This window comes from Myotis brandtii, unplaced genomic scaffold (assembly GCF_000412655.1).
Source record: "Myotis brandtii unplaced genomic scaffold, ASM41265v1 scaffold813, whole genome shotgun sequence".
Taxonomy (NCBI): Eukaryota; Metazoa; Chordata; class Mammalia; order Chiroptera; family Vespertilionidae; genus Myotis; species Myotis brandtii.
This window is the reverse complement of record NW_005371287.1, coordinates 596,500-611,182: the sequence shown is the minus strand read 5'-3', so window position 1 is coordinate 611,182 and position 14,683 is coordinate 596,500.

The window sequence follows — 14,683 nt, the reverse complement described above, 5'->3', positions numbered from 1 at the left end:
AGAAACTAAAACAAGAAACATATCTGGAAACTGAAAATATCTAGCTATTCCAAATCACAGCCGATACAGACCAATTTCCCCCTCTTTGCAGAAAAGTCAGCGTATTTATTAAAGAAATTTCTATAACACTAGGAAAATTGTGGGATTTGCATATAAAAATTCGTATTCGCTACATCATTTATATAAACCTAAGCGACTGCTACCCTCTTTTATATACATGGATATGGGGTCAGAATTTTAAAAACTTCTAGAGTGTGACACAAGGATCCAAGCAGAGGAGGCCGAGTCCAGGAATGAGAGCGAAAGATCAGAGCCCTGTGTCCGGGAGGACCCAGAGTCCGGGCGCTGTTTTGTGGATGACATTGGATATTCTGGCAAAGACTTCGTTTCTCTCGGTATGTGTTCTTCTTTTGTGAAATGAAGATTTCGACTTGGATTATCTATGACAAATCATTTCTTTAAAATTGTACATCAGTATAATTTGCACAAGAAAACAATGTGCCATTCCAGTGAGGCTATCTCAAATCCAATACCCAGGCACCAATAAAAGTGGATCCATTCTAGGCAGCTAAGGGACAAAATTTTAAAAGAGAAGGGGAAACAGCAAACTTTTAAAAATATAATATTTTTATTGGAACCATGACCTCCTGGTTCATAGGTTGGCGCTCAACCACTGAGCCATGCCAGCTGGGTGAGACCAGCTTTTTACTGCTCAGTTCTATTTGCCTCTTTGAATTTTGAATTTTTCTTTGCTTGGTTTTCCTCCATCCTTTATTCCAGAAGGCCATCTTTGAGTGATCTCATCTCTGGGAGGTCCCCTTGACTGGAGAAAGTCTAAGATGGTGTTTCCTGACGAATACTAAAGTTTTATTAACTGTAGTAATGATTAAGTTGGTTCCAGAGCTATGGAACCTCTAGCTGTTTCATCTGTAAAATACCATTGCTGACTGCAGTTATAATACATATTTAGTTGTATTCTAACAATTAGACAAGAAGATGCATATATAGTAAGTAGTCAGTAAACATTCGCTGCTATTATTACTATAACAGTCATTTCCCAGTGTGCATATTAAATTCCTTGGTCTCCTCTCAGAGTCTGATGTTGAGAGAGGTATGTTTTTAGCAAGTTCTCCAGGTGTGTCAGCTTCCTGCTCATACTGCATTATTCTTAGCCAATGGAGGCAGAGATAAGAGGATGTAATTTTACTGTCATTGTTGACCAAAGGAAGCAAAGGAGTTCTTGCAACTTCTTTGCAGTGCAGCTTAGCTCACCAGAACGAAGGGCCTCACATCTTCAAAATTGCAATGTTGTATTACTTGGCTTTGCACGCTGTGCTGGTATCTCCTTTAGTAACGCAGGGGTGTAGCTCCAGTAAGAAATCAGTGTGTGGAACCTCCCATGTGGAGAATCATGAATTGTTACCAATGATCTCTCCTCCAGAGTGTCAGGACTAGTTTTGGATAAAGAAATAAATGGACCCTTATTAAGGTTGCATTCTACTCCAAGCTCCCACGTGTGAACTTGGGTAAGATTTTCATTTCTCTAAGTCTTCCATTTTAAAGGATAAGCAGTTCCTATCTCAGGGGTGGGTCACAGTGTGGAGAGTAGACGTTAATTTGTGGAATATGCCTCACAGGAGTTTCTTCCCTTGTTCCTCATTATCACACCATACAGACCGCTTGCTTTTATAGTATTAGCCAACCCGAGAGCTTACACGCAGACCTGCTCACACACATTCCCCTGGATGTGAGAAAGAAGACAAGGTAGTGTATCAGAATGGGCTCAGGTTTTCACCTCAAAGTTGTTAAGGTCTTTGAGCAGAGGGTTCAACTCAGACTACAGAGGCATTCAGTGGGTATGTGTCAAATAAATAAACAAATCATTGATAGACATGGAGACCAGCAATCTACCTTCAAGGACAACCTTAGTTTCTGTGATGAAAAATTTCTTGTGTCCACTTGACTAGGCTAAGGGATGCCCAGGTGGCTGGCATAGCATGGATTTCTGTGGGTCTGTGAGGGTATTTCTGGAAGAGATTTGAATTTAAATCAGTAGACTGAGTAGAGAAGACATGCCCTCATCAGTGTGGGCAGGCACCTTCCAACTCTTCCAGGGACCAGACTAGAGCAGAGGGCAGAGGCGGAGAACTGGCAGATTCTTGCTCTCTCTTCTTTTTTTTTCTTTTTTTTTAAATATACTTTATTGATTTTTTACAGAGAGGAAGGGAGAGAGATAGAGAGTCAGAAACATTGATGAGAGAGAAACATCGATCAGCCGCCTCCTGCACATCCCCCACTAGGGATGTGCCCGCAACCCAGGTACATGCCCTTGACCGGAATCAAACCTGGGACCCTTCAGTCCGCAGGCCGACGCTCCATCCACTGAGCCAAACCGGTTTCGGCTTGCTCTCTTTTCTTGAGCTGGGACATCCATCTTCTCCTCCCTTTGGACATAGGAGTGTCTGGTTCTGGGCCTTAAGACTCCAGGACTTACACTCGTGCCCCCGAACCCCTACACACACACACACACACACACACACACACACACACACACTCGTTCTCGGGCCTTCTGTCTTGGACTGAATTACACCACCAGCATTCTTGTATACAGCAGATCCTGGGACTTCTCAGACACCATAAAAGCATGGAGAACCTTGAATAATACACACACACACACACACACACACTCATTCTCGGGCCTTCAGTCTTGGACTGAATTACACCACCAGCATTCTTGTATACAGCAGATCCTGGGACTTCTCAGACACCATAAAAGCATGGAGAACCTTGAATAATGTAGTCATGTTCTAGATAAGATTTGGAGCAAGTCACTACATTTTTGTAGATCTCAATTTCTTCACCATAGTATGAAATAATAATGGAAGGGTAAAATAAATCGGTCATGCTAAATAGTTGGGGTAAGTTATTTATTCCTATAAGTATACTTATTGCTGGAAGCATGATAAGCCCTCTCATCTACAAAGGTTCAGCCTGAACTCTACGACATGGCCTCCTCCAGGGTTTCCAAGCTCACTTTTGCTGATGGTCTTGTAGGACTGTTTCTCTCAATCACAGTTATTAAGCAAAACCCTTAAAGGGGCGGGTGCTTTGTACTCTAAATTGACTGTACCATTCACTACAGAAGTAAGAGTGGCATCAATAATGTCCCTTCTGCTCACATGTTCTTGGTCAGAACTAATCGCATGGGCCTGCCTAACTGCAAGGACCCTGAGACAGGGCAGCCCACACCAGGAAGGAGAGGAACTGCAATGAGTACTGAGAGCACTCACAGTTTTTCCCATCCCGTTTCAATGGATCTTTCCAAATAAGTAATGTTGTATGAGGTTTGACAAAATGTATTGTCTCCGGTGATTCTCTAAGCAGCCTTAGACTGTTATTCCCATTTAAACGTGAAGAAAATGTGGTTCAGGATTTCCTAAGTTCATGCAATGAAGAAAAACTTGTGACCAAGAATATTTCTTTCCACCTGATGTGCTTGTGTAAGAATGAAGTAGGTTTATATATTGGGACTCTCTTTATGTGCTGCAGAGCATTCCATGAGTTAGTTAATTTCTCTCTGAAGGAAAGAGACTCATTAGTGTTTCTCTGCACCATATGTGGGGACAGCTTGCTATGCTTTGGGACAAGGTGCTGAACGTCAGGGTGAAATCCTAACTGTTACCATGGACCAGCCAACTCACTAAGGACCTCCTTTGCCAAAGAGAGAGAGAGAGAGAGAGAGAGAGAGAGAGAGAGAGAGAGAGAGAGAGAATGTGCCTCCCTTTCCCATGACCAACATTTGCCGTGTCCTCTTCCATTATATTAATGGCTGAGTCTATAACGTGGGGTCTCAATCCACTGGAACAATTAGCCTGGAATGGGTCTCTGTGGTGCGCACAGAGTACAGAGCCATAAACCGGGGCAAAGTGTTTCCAGAGCTGGGAGTCCCACCGCCATTTCCCAGGCCCATAGAGCAGATGGCAGCCTCCCGTGGTGCCCAGAGGATTGGTTAGCACTGAGGCTTTCTGGTCCTTCACACGCGGAGGAAAGAAACAAAGAATGTGTTTGAATTATTTTTTTAAAGAGATATTTTCCAAAAGAGACCTACGCAAAACACACACACACACACACACACACACACACACGCCTCTAATGGGCACAGCCTATTCACCATCATCTGTACAAGAAGCAGGCCCAGCATGAAGCCACAGCCTGAGTGAGTGAGTGAGTGAGTGAGTGAGTGAGTGAGTGAGTGAGTGAGTGAGTGAGTGAGTGAGTGAGTGAGTGAGTGAGTGAGTGAGTGAGTGAGTGAGTGAGTGAGTGAGTGAGTGAGTGAGTGAGTGAGTGAGTGAGTGAGTGAGTGAGTGAGTGAGTGAGTGAGTGAGTGAGTGAGTGAGTGAGTGAGTGAGTGAGTGAGTGAGTGAGTGAGTGACAAGCAGAACTCCAGCGTCAGGAAGGACTCCCGCTCCACCCACTGCCAGAACTCCCGAGTTCCCAGATCCTCCCTGAGGTTGCTCCCTCTGACCAAGAGTCCGGCGCTCTTCCCTATACTTAGAGGTCGTGTGCAGTATGTAATTACCAAGTATCACAGCTTAGTAACGCTTTCCTCGACTCCCTTAGCTGTGAGAAGCCCGTTCTCCCCACAGGTCCTACGTATCCCTCAATGATTTGTGCCTAATGATTGTCCTTCTTTAAAAACGAATTGTTTTGGTTGCACTTAGCTCTTAATAAACTTGTCTGTGTTATTTCGTGTCAGTTTCCACAGGAAGAGGGTGAGCTTTGTTTTTCTCTCTGTTTAGATTCTGTGCCACATTGATGATTAATAGCCTAGGCCAGTGGTCGGCAAACTGCGGCTCGCGAGCCACATGCGGCTCTTTGGCCCCTTGAGTGTGGCCACAAAGTTTCAATCGCACTGTATGTGCACGCCCGCACGTGGTATTTTGTGGAAGAGCCACACTCAAGGGGCCACAGTTTGCCGACCACTGGCCTAGGCCAATCACTCTGCATTAAATGGATAATCATATGAATGATGAAATGGAAAATGAATGAAAAAAAGCCCTTAACTGGAAAACATAAAATCTCAACTATAGCTGGCACAAAGTCAAAACTTCACCCTTTGGCAAATGAAAATGGGTGCCCCTAGGGCAGTGGTGGCGAACCTATGATAAGCGTGTCAGAGGTGACACGCGAACTCATTTTTTTAGTTGGTTTTTCTTTGTTAAATGGCATGCTTAACTGTCCTTGATGTTGGAGAGAGAAAAGCACAGTTAAAAGCTGATGTCAAACCCTCCCAAACCCTTCACACTTAGCACAATTGCCCAGCTATTGTAGACGCCTCCTGCTGTGCAGGCCTCGGCTGAGGAAGCACTGGAACACCTGCTCTTTGCTCAGCAGAAAACGGCCCATTCCAGGTCTGGGCAAGCTTGCTGAAGAATGGCACTTGGTGGGGGGAGCCATGTCCCTCTGAAACAGGAAACCACTCGTGTAGCAAACAATCACGCTTCTCTTCATACTTTCTCTCTCTGACTAAAATGTGCCTTGAACTCTCAAAGGGCTAATTAAGTTTCCATATGCACGTGTCTGATTTTCCCCATGTGCTATGTAAGCTTGGGCTGTGGCCTCACATTATCTTCAATCTCTACAGACACCAACAAAAGGACTCACATTGTTGCTGATCAAGGATGTTTATTTCTAAATTGACAGCATGCACCCATGGGTCCCTAAGGATTGTTTCCAACCTGAGGTCGTCTTTGAAAGGGAGGCCTTATTACTAAATGGTCTGGATGTACAACTTTGATTTTTTTTTTCATTGACCCAATGGATAAGAAAGTTTCTCTAATTTGTAATAGTTGGAGTAGAATTCAATGTTAATAAGGGCCTATTTGTTTCTTTACCATGTTATTCATTTATTTTTATGTTTTTAATACTATTCTGAGCAGGGCTTTGACCTTGTTCCGCCCTCACGCCCTTTAGGTCTGTGCTCACATGGCGCCTAGTGAAGGTTGCTTAGCGAAGCCCTTCTGGACCATCCTAGTTCGAATAGCACAATCCTCACGCTTTATTTCTTTTTCTCAGTTTTTGTGTTTCTATGAAACACTCATTATAATTTGCTGTATGGTATATGTTTATTTGTTTTGATTTTTTTTATTTGCCATTAAAATGTAAGTTTCTTGTGCATAGAAAATTTATTCCATCTTATTAATCACTATAACCCTAGGACAGTGGTCGGCAAACTGCGGCTCGTGAGCCACATGTGGCTCTTTGGCCCCTTGAGTGTGGCTCTTCCACAAAATACCGACTTCTGTGCATGGGCCACGAAGTTTCAATCACACTGTACATGCACGCCAGCACATGGTATTTTGTGGAAGAGCCACACTCAAGGGGCCAAAGAGCCGCATGTGGCTCGTGAGCCACAGTTTGCTGACCACTGCCCTAGGACAAAAAAAAAGTATCTTCCACTTAACCAAAATGTAATAAATACATGTCTAATTAATTCATTATCCAGCGGTAGACTATTGACTGGAGATGTACGCACAACTCGCGAGCCGCAGTTTGCTGACCACTGTCCTAGGACAAAAAAAAAAGTATCTTCCACTTAACCAAAATTTAATAAATACATGTCTAATTAATTCATTATCCAGTGGTAGACTATTGACTGGAGAGGTACGCATATAGTCATCTTTACCACATTTTGGAAAATTGTTTTCAAAAGTGGTTACACAAAATTTCTGTCCAAACAACATAGCAGTGGTTGGTGGTTTTCCTCATCTGGGTAACAGACTTTTCCACTGTAGCAAAATATTGTGAATAAAATTATAACCGCCTGTATTTTTCACTTGCTTTTCTCTGTTTACCAAGAAGTTAAGCAGCATTTCATTTGTTTTTGTTTGTTTTGTTTTTGTTTTTTGGGGGGAGGGGAGTGGTCATTCATTTCTCCTATTTTGATTTCAGAATATTTAAAGATTTAAATTTTATCATTCATTTTAGGAGCTCCTTTACATAATGTACATATTACTTTGTTGAGAGGGGCATGTGTGCAACTATCTTATGAAAGTAAGCCAGTTGCTTTTTCATATAAAATGATTTGTTATTTATTTGTGGGGTTTTTGCCCTATATACAGAAAATATCTTACATATTTTCTTTTAAAATTTTTAAGATTTGCCTTTTGGTATTTGGAACTTGAATCACTTTGGGGATATATTTTAGAATATGACCTAAGGGTTAGTTCCAGCCAACTGTAGCATTCCTTTATTAAGGAGCCCACGTTCTACACTGGCTTATGATTCCATACTTGACAGTTATGATCCATCGTATGTGAAATTACCACGTAACTGTGGGTCAGTTTCCAGGGTCTTCACTGTGTTCCACTGGACTCTATGTCTACTATCTGATGCACTATTTCAATTATGATTGCTTCACATTTAATTCTTTATAACAGAAAATATCCTCGCTTGTTATTTTCTTTCCAACAATATTGATTCATCTTCAGTACTTGCACGTCTGTGTATTTTAGGATCTGTAGACACATTCTGAGAAAAAAAAGCTGGTTGGGATTTTGATTAGAATTCTCTTTAAACAATGGTTTAATTTGACAAGCATTAACACCATTAAACCAGAGACCCGCTGCAGCTAAGAAAAATAGTAAGTATGACCTCTGACACCGAAACCTATAAATAAGTTTTGAGTAGACTCAAGAAAGACCTTTTTTGCAAAGAGAAATATTTGTTAAGGCTGAATTAGACCCTAATTCCTCTGTCCTTCAAACTATGTTCATGAACATATTTCTCTGAGCTTACGTTGGGGCTGAAAGAAACAGACCTTTACATATGTCCTTCCATAGCAGGGGATGGGTATTCACGGAGAAAGCATTCTCTATCTTTCTAATTATCTCCAGCACTGAATACGTATCGATGGAAGTAAGCAGTCAATTACCACCGGAGCCAGACAAGCAGGCCAAATCTTAACTTTCCACCATCTATCAACAGCTCATTCTTGGTCACTTAGAGAGGATTATTGAAATTATCTACTGAAAGCCTTCACTTCAGGCTTTGTTTCTGTACAGAGAAGGATGTCCACAAATTCATGAGGTGGAGTACTGCCCTCTCCTCCCTGGCCTCCTCGTGGGCTAAAGCAGGAGAAGATGTATATTCACTGACCCGGGGAAAAAGAGGGAGAGAATGATCATTCATTCAGGTTGGAGATTTCAACAAAAGTCTCACCCGCAGAGCCCAAAGCAGTGACTTAGGGAACCTACACGGCCCCCGATTCTGAGGAATGGAGTTTGCCTTGCAGACCTTGTGATGAGATGAAGTCCCTCCCTGAAAAGTATGTCCCTGTGATCGCAGCAGAAAGGGGAAAACCACTTCGGAACTTCACATTATTCTAGGGAGGGAGGAGAAATCTCATTTTGGTTCTTTTGCTATAAATTGGTCTCTTTCATTTTCTTTTCCGCCAGTAGTGACAGATGATTACAAATTTGATCACACAAGCACGGGGCTGCTTCTAAATTATAACAGTGCAAGGAGAATGGGGGTGCTTCCTCCTCTACCCCCAAGGCAATTTGAGAACATGAACCATTGAAAGGAGTTGACTAGTTTTATAGAGACATGCCAACATTTTTCAATTAAATTGCACCAATCTGTGTTTTTAAATCTTTAATAAACACTTAAAACTGTATCTCATGATAGCATTATAAAATAACACAGGAGAACAGAGCAGGGGTTGAATGAAATGAGGTTGCTCTGAGAGCAAGAAGCCAGTGAATGAAAAAAAAAACAAAACACATTGGTAATAAAAATGAAAAAAGTGTAACCGAAAGGAATAATATTTACCATTCTGCCTCAGGCTACTGATATCCACGACGTTAGATTCCCTTTCTTGACATGGGTGTAAAGTAAATGTAATGGAAAAATTTTAAAGGCTGAAGGAAAAGATCGTAGGTTATGAATTTGCGAGCTTTCTACCTCCCGTCAATTACTCAATGTTTTTATTTTTTTATTTTTATGGGCAGATAGCACTCTCAGTGAGGAACACAAAGGTTTTACACCACAGGCACTCCTCGAAATCACCAGCGGGAAACATCAGGGCAAATGGGAAGAACAATTGTATTGGCTTGGTCCTATCACAGTTCCAACCCAGCCCGAAAGGCTGCTGTGGGGAGAGCATTACCAATTGGTTGAGAACCTGCATAGCACAAAGCGTGTGAGAAGGGCAAATCCACTCTCCTTGCACAGACATCTGTCTTCTCCTTCCCTTGGGCCTTGGCGCCCCTGGCTCTCCAGCCTTGGGAAACCGCAGGGTTTACCTCACCACAGATATATTCCATCCTTGTATTGCTTATATTAACACTGTATAGTCAACCTTCTATCACATCAGTCACGCTATATTCCTTATACTGACATTTCAAAGGAGAACAGAATAGTTATTTGGCGGGTTAAATGAGAGAACCCAGCCTGGGACAGTGTGGCTCAATGGTTGGGCATCCTCCCCTATACTGAAAGGTTGTCAGTTTGATGCCCAGGCAGGGCACATTCCTTGGTTGTGAGCTCAATCCCCGGTATGGGGGTGCGCAGGAGGCAGCCGAACCATGTTGCACTCTCACATCAATGTTTCTCTTCCCTTCTCCCTTCCTCTCTCTCTAAAAATCAATAAAATTTTAAATGAGAGAACCCATAAAAAAGGACACAGCATGTAGTTTGGATTACTCAATGGCTATATGTTTATTTAATTTTAAAGACTTTAATGTATGCTTAAACACAATAATAAATGAATTCCTCGATCTATGGTTGTATATTTATTAGAACATTATTAGAGCCATGCCTGCATGGAAAACATTACTGTCCTGTTGGAAAGATAGCAGCCTTTCCCAGTTGTAAGGTTCCAGGTAACTTCCCGTCTGTCCTCTCCGGCTGGAAACAGATCTTGCTATTTCATGACACCATTTCTGTGATTAATTGAGACTTCATTTGTCTTTGTTATTTCTTTCAAAGTTCTCCTGTGCTGTATAAATGCTGACATATCTTGAGTGGAGGGAAAATAATTGGGAATGTGTTTTCCCATTAGCTACTTTTTCTCATTTTAAAGATAAGAAACTAAATTCCACCTATAGGTAAAGCAAGAGGAGTAACTCTTTTGGTGTTAAAATGAGGGCTATGTAAGTGACAAAACCAAGAATGTGGAAGGGAGCATGAAAGAAAAAGCAGGAAGTGTGACAATCCTATATAATAAAAGTGTAATATGCAAATTGACCAAATGGCAGAATGACTTTTCGGTGGGGGGGCAGGGCCAGCAAAAAAGTGGCACCAGGCCAGCCAAGGTGGGTGCCACCAGGCAGAGGGAGGGGACAGCGATGGGGTGGGGGGGTCGGTGGGCGACCAGCAGCGGGGTGATGGGGGCCGGCACCATCCCCTGATCACCTGCCTGGTTGCCTCCCACAGAGGGAGGCCACAGGTGGTGGCAGCTGCGGGGCAATATGGGGCAGGGCCAGCCACTCTCTGCCCCCAGATCAGCCCACGGGGGCTGCCTCCTACAGAGGGAGGCCACTGGCTGTGGTGGCACAATGGAGGGCGGGGCTGGCCACCCACGCCATCCCCTGATCAGCTCGGTCACCTCCTGCAGAGGGAGGCCAGACTGCAGCTTAGCCCGTTCCCCACTCCCCATGGGGAGTGGGCCTAAGCCATCTGTTGGACATCCCTTGAGGATTCCTGGACTACAGACTGTGAGAGGGCACAAGCCGGGCTGAGGGACCCGCCCCTCCCCGCCCAGTGCATGAATTTTCATGCACCAGGCCTCTAGTCAGAGAATAATGGGGGGAAAAAATCAGAAGAAAATGGGGGCAATCAGGTTTAAAACTGGCTACCTCCTGCACACCCCAACTGCTATTTAGATGATGTGGTCCTTCTGAGGATGGACAGGAATGTAAGAATTTTAAAACTGGGCACATACTGCATAGAAACAGTGTCTGAAGCCAAATAGCAAGGTGGCTAAGTGCAGGGCTGAGACGCAAACTCCTGGATCGGTATGGGCTACGGGCCAACTGCCTATATTTTCCAAATCCCACCTTCCTCGTCTATGACATGGGCATTATAATAGCTCCCATGTAATTTCATGGTGAAGCTTGATGAGGTAACATATCTGAAGTGATTAGTCAAGTCCCCCATGCATATTAGGTGCTGAGAGGAGGAGGGGAGGAGAGAACACGGCTGCCTGGGGCTGGGGAGGGAGGTGGATGTCCAGGTGACAGAGCAAAGAGGGGGGCTGCAGAGAGCTCTGTTTAAATGATTGCGTTTCTAATCCCATCCCTCATCCTTATTCCCTTTCCTGCAGAGAAGCAAGCATAGTATGACTTTGTAGAGGCGATTTCTTTCGGCATCAGCATTAAGCTCAGGTTTTACAAAGCAACCAATGGAGTTTATCATGCTTTACAGCACCACACTCCCAGAGCCCAGTAAAAAAGACCATCACCATTACCAATAGAGCTTTAAGCTTGACAGGGTGGTTTTGCACACGGTAACCTATTTGATTGTTAACCAGCAAGGGTTGCAAGGTAGCCTATGATCAGCACAGGGCAGATGAGGACACAGGGCTTGGGGAGAAGAACTGCCTTAGGTAACAGCCTGGGTTGTGCCTCAGTACAGTCCCCCCACACCCAGAGCCTCTGCACACACCCAAGGGTCCGCCCTTCCCATTTGTCCTGTTTAATGTCCACTCTCCCCAGATTCAGAGAACACATTTCTGGGAGGACTTACCACCCAGACCCATCACTTACTTCCTTCGAGACCCTTAGTCCCTTCTGTCACCATTAGTATCACACTTGAATGAAGCATCCTCTTGACTTGTCCGATAATCCCCCCTATCACATGGTCTCCTTTAAGAGAATGAACATGAAGGCAGAACAGGAAAAGGAGAGGGCATATCCCCCACCCAAAGCAGAGGGTGGCGTGGAATTGTTCATGGTCACTGAGCTGGAAGAAGCTGGGTTGTTTTTTTTGCATTTTTTTTTACTTTCAACATGTATATATTTTTTAATATATATATATTTCAGAGAGAGGAAGGGAGATGGAGAGAGAGAAAAATCAATGATGAGAGGGAATCATTGATTGGCTGCCTCCTGCACACCCCACACTGGAGATCAAGCCCACAACCCCAGCAATGTGCCCTGACCTGGAATCGATTCATGACCTTGTGGTTCATAGGTTGACGCTCAACCACTGAGCACACCAGCCGGTAGAAGCTGGGGTTTAATGTCACACTGGCTCCTTCATCTGTTCCTGAGCTCAGCCGTCACCACTGAGTACGCTCTGCATGTGCTAATACTTGGATATTGTCCTACTCTCTTTCCCCCACGGCCCAGCTTGGGGAAGGTGGGGAACGAAATTATGAGTGCTTGAGACAGATCTCTTCACCAAGTCCTGATCCAACAGCAAGGCTGGGACTCATCTTGATGGGATGGTGATGATAACAATACTCTGTGTTCTGTCACATTTGTTTTTGTCACTTTAACTTTACCACAAACTTGTGAACTGGGGACTGAGCCCCGCCAGACCCCAAAGGCTACTTCAGAAAAAGGAGTAGAGAGACTGACATCTTAGACTCAAGCAAGGTTGCTTCACGTTGGTTGGCTATTGAGCTAGCGATCAAATGAAACAAAGAGTAATAAGGAGGTCAAGGAGACAAGGGAGCTTGAACTGGGGTCAGCCTTTGGAGTCTTCTAATCTCAAAGGGGTTGTTTTGTTGTTTTCAGAAACCTTCTTAGAGTCAGGTTGGAGGATCCCAGAAACAGGGCCTGGGGGTGAGGAAGGGGTCCTTGTCAGTTTTCCAGGGTCTACTCTAGTAGAAAATTCACTAAAAAAATAAATTTAAAAAAAAATCACTGCACTGAAGTTTATACTTTAAGTGGATATTTGTTTTAACATCATTGGATCTACTTAAATTTCCCCTGTAGTAGCCTGAACCCTAGATACAATGGTATGTTTATTTCTTTAATTTATTTACAATAGAGGCTGGACCAAATGAGTTACAAAAACGCAATGACAAAGATTGTGTTTTCTTCATCTGCTTTCTTGAGACATGCTCTATAGATTTTCTCTCCTCTTCCCACTGATACTATTTTAGACACCTGATGTCCAGTCACTTTTCATTTATAGGAATATCTCCTCCTTGAAAATTAAGGCTTTCTAGATTCAGTAAAATCCAAAATATGTGAAGAAGCCAAAAACAAGAGAGCATAGTCAAAGGGCCAGTACACACAGGGGGAAATAGTTAAGGCCACTAGTATCAGCGATGTGCAATCAATGTAACAATAACATCTCTTTTTACCTTTAAAACACATAAAAATGTTTAATGCTCTGTAATACACAGGAGTGTCAGGAGTGTAGCCAAAATATCTCGTACATTGTGATTGAGCTATGAATCCCTACAGAGGGTTTAGACAAGAGTCAAGCAACATCCCTGGAAATACAAAATTCAACGTATTTCCTTTGACCCTGCAATCTTACTCCTGGGAATCTAGTCCACAAAATGAAAGTGCAGATATGTCAGGGTGTACATAATGGGCTTGTTACTAGAACATTGTTTTGTGGAGAGAAAAATTAGAAAGCCAGTGAGAACCCATCCACTGGAGATTGTGGGAATAAATCATAAATCATGCCACTGTCACCGCAGGAGTGTTGTATAGCATGTAGTCATTAAAGCAAGAAGGACGGTGTATACAGCCTCGCTATGAAAAACAAGAAAATAGCAAGGAATTTATAAGCCTCAAAGTATGTATGCACACACACACACACACACACACACACACACACACATTAGTTTGTTTACTTAAGTGATCTGTGAACTATCTGGTTTGCAAGTTTGGAGTTTAGAGAACAGAAACGGGAGAGGGAAGTTCAGTGAAAGTCACAGACAGTAAGACAATAATAGTAGCAGTGTGTATACTACTATTTCACTAGTCCTTGTAGGTAATTACATTTGGGTATAGGCAAGGTTCAGATGGAAACAGATATGGGCTTGTACAGATTCCTGCACTTAGTGAATCCTAATTAGTTCCAAAATGTTGGAACAGAAAGAGAGAAAAAAATCAGTAAAGCAAGTCCCACTCTTTATCCCAGCAACCCCATTCTATAGGAAGGTTTTTTTTCTGTAAAAGTGCTGTACGTGGCTGGGAGGGGCCAGAATCAAGTGGGCAAGTCCCCTATTTTCCCATTGACCCCCTCCACCCTGCTCCCCCCCTCCCCAGGTCTTCACTATTACCTGTGTCCATGGGTTATACATATAAGTTCTTTGGTTAATCCCCCGCTCTGCGCCCCCACACACACACACACCTTCCTCTGAGATTCCTCAGTTCCATGCTTCTATGTCTCTGGACATATTAGTACCTTTTGAATAGCTCCAATTTTCCCTGGGCCAACCCAGTGCCTGAGATCTGTCTTTTCTGTCTAGATTCCATAGTTTAATGGCTTTTTACAAAATTACCTTTTCCTCCAACCATCCAACGTGTTTCATGCTGTATTAAGTAGAGCTCTCAAAAGTTCTTGCTTCTGAAAGAATGTCTAGCTTGTCAAAAGAACTACATAAATGTGTCAGAAATACTCCAACTCAAAGCTTGACTGTGGGATTATTAAGGCTCTCTTCTGCACCTGGGAAAAGTTTTATGCTTTATTATTTGTATTCCTAACCTGAATG